This window comes from Silene latifolia, chromosome 6 (genome assembly GCF_048544455.1).
Source record: "Silene latifolia isolate original U9 population chromosome 6, ASM4854445v1, whole genome shotgun sequence".
Classification (NCBI taxonomy): Eukaryota; Viridiplantae; Streptophyta; class Magnoliopsida; order Caryophyllales; family Caryophyllaceae; genus Silene; species Silene latifolia.
The window spans coordinates 91972953-91976055 of NC_133531.1; positions in this window are offsets into that span (position 1 = coordinate 91972953).

Genomic DNA, 3103 nt, shown 5'->3' on the forward strand with positions numbered 1-3103 from the left:
GTTCTCGAGATGCGTTCTCGGCTGAGTGGGGTCACTTGCGGGAGTGATCTCACGCCCTAGTTTCGCCCTTCGTGGAACCCGCCACGGAAGGGGATGTGCACATTAATGGACAGGGTTATCGCTCGTTTGATGAGCGGGGCTTAGGTGGGAGCAGGCTGCGGTCCCCCCTGTGGGTAGTCCGGTGGACGATCGATGTTGAGATGATGGGAGTTGGTTGGTGGTGTGTGTGTGTGTGTGTGTGATTCAATTTTGTCTGTTTATCTTATTGTTGATATATGTATTGAATTGTGTGATTAATCGACCCGTTTAAATGTTTTAAAAGCTGTGGTGATCCATTCGGGGTGGTGAGCGATTATTGGCAGGTGTGATATGACGCGTATGGGATAGCCAGGATGAGTCATCACGTGGCGGTTAGAAGTCTTTGTGTCGTGTCGACGAAGTCTAGTAGCTTTGATAGTTTAGCTGTAGACCGTATGAGAACCTTGTAATTCCTTTTATTAGTTTTTGTTATAACATGTAATCGCTTAATCTATAATTACTTTAAAAGTACGTTTCTTTATTGTCTTATGATATTCAGTACCTCGGGCAACCGAGATGGTGGCATCCTTATACCTGAGTGGTCCTGGTAAGGCACTTGGAGTATGGGGGTGTTACACCAATACCCACTTTACAACCAATTCCAAATGCCACAAATATGACCACTTTCACACCCACCCACGACAAGAAGATGAGCCTATTCAAGATGTAATTCTCCAAATGATGGGAGATCAACAAAACTTCTTCAAACAAATGCTAGAGGAAAGCCAAAATAGGGACAATGTTCTTCAAGGCATTGTTACCCAAGGTGAGGAGTTGGAAATTCAAATTGCCCAAATGAAGGAAGCCCAAGTAACCACTCCTCACCATTCCTTAGACATTGATCATGAATGTGAGTTTGAAGGAATTACCTTTGATGAGAAGTGGGAAGAGCCAATCTCCTTGAACTCTTGTGAGTTTGAAAGTGTTGTGTTTGAAGAAGAAGACATGAGGTTCAGTACGCCAAATACTCTTAGCCTTTGTGAGTATGAAGGTGTATCCTTTGATGTGAATATTGAGATGGTGGAGGATGAATTATTGAAGAAAGATGAAGCCCCCGTTTATGATTCATATGAAGATAGCCATGATGACAAGATCGTGAAAGAAGCTTATGAAGAATATGTGTCTTGCAAGGACCTTTTGAATAGGGAAGAAGAATGGACTTGTGAAATCACCTTACTTGAGGAGCCCATCCTTGAGAAATTTGAGATATCATATCATGAAAAAAATGAATGTCTCTTCCCTATCACCTATGAAGACCATTTCACTCCCACCATAGAACCTATGATTATTGGAGATGACATGGTGGACCTTCTCCAAAAAGTCAAATCATCGTATAAAGGGTACTTGGTGTAAAAGCTCAAGAACAAACTTGCAAATGAACTTGCTTGTGGAGATTTGGTACCCACGATTCCAACTCCTAAAGCATCCGGTCATCAATGTTATGAGAATTCTCCTTCTACCATGGAAGGATTGAATAATCAAGGTGCTATTGTCATCACCAAAACTAGAGGAGAAGGTGGTAAGTGGAAGTCTCCGGATGAAAATGAGCCATACTTCATACCTTGTGTTGACAAGAATCATGGGCATGTTAGCTTGAAGCATTGCAAATATTCGAGCGCCAAGGACAAAGTGAAAGAGATAATGAACGACAAGCTTCCTTGGCCAAATTTCATATTAAAGTGGAGCAAACCATACTTATGCTTATTTGGGGCTTGTTTACAAGCCTTTGATCTTCTTCTAGGAGCCTTGAGCTCTATGGACAAAGAATCTCGACAATTCAAGCTAGTTTGGTGGAGTCCTACCTCAAACCACCATTTGTAATATAATTCATTCCCATAATCTTTGCATTGTGTAATATTGTATATACCTTTATTTTTCTTGCATTTTCTTACATGAGAGTAGTGAGAGGGGGTTGTTTACCCATTCATTGAGTATATTTTCAGAAAATATAAGAAGGAATCACACAAGGGTGCAAGGGAAAGAATTCGAATGAAAGAAACAAGGGATTGGCGAAGAACTGCACGAGACGCTCGTCCTGGTAGTAAGACGCTCGTACTGAGCCTTGCTACAAGCAAAAATCAGCACTGTCTAAGGATCCGCTCTGATTGTAGAGGAGACGCTCGTCTCAAGATGAATCCGCTCGGACTAGCCTTGAGACGCTCGTCCTGGGCAACGTCCTAAGAAACGTTTTGCACTGGATGAGAATCTGCTCGGATTCTCAACAATCCGCTCGTCCCAGCAGAGACGCTCGTCTCTCCTAAAATACGCTCGTCCTTAACTCGATTTAAAATTCGAAAGCTCACTGACCTTGAATCCGTGCGTCCTCTCAGCAAGACGCTTGGACTGCATCTTCAAGACGCCCGAATCACACACGGGACGCTCGGATTGGCACGACTTTTTGCTGGATCCTCGATTTATCCGCCCGAGCCCGACCCTGATCCGCTCGTCTCCCACCACGTTTCCTTGTTATAAACACCCCCACCATCCCTAATTTCCCTTATCTTATCTTCTAAAAATCTCATATCATCATCTCTCAACAATCCCCATCACAAAAACACCCAAAACCCTAACTTTTCCATCAACAAAATGATGAACCTAAGAGGCAAGGGAAAGAAATCCGCCGATGCCGCACCCAAAAGGCTTAAGGGTACTTCTTCATCCGCCCCAAGGGAGACAAGGGGCCGTCAAAATGTGGTGATACAAGGTGTTACACAACTCGAACACTTTCCCGAGGTAATCTTCACTAGCGATGAACACCGCCAAAAATTTGAACATTTGCTAGGTAAGCATTACGAGCCCACTCAATTTATTGATACCGAAGTTTTAGAAGTTCTAGGCATAAGGTATCAAACCGAAATGTTCTTCGAGGGTATGGGTCTTGGGAAGCTATTCTATGCTCATGAGGATACCTATTTGAGTCTTACTCTCGAGTTTTTTTGTAGTCTCCGAATTGTTACTAATACACGGAGAAATGTTTGTTTGGAGTTCCAACTTTGTAATCAAGACCATAGGTTAACCTTGGGCC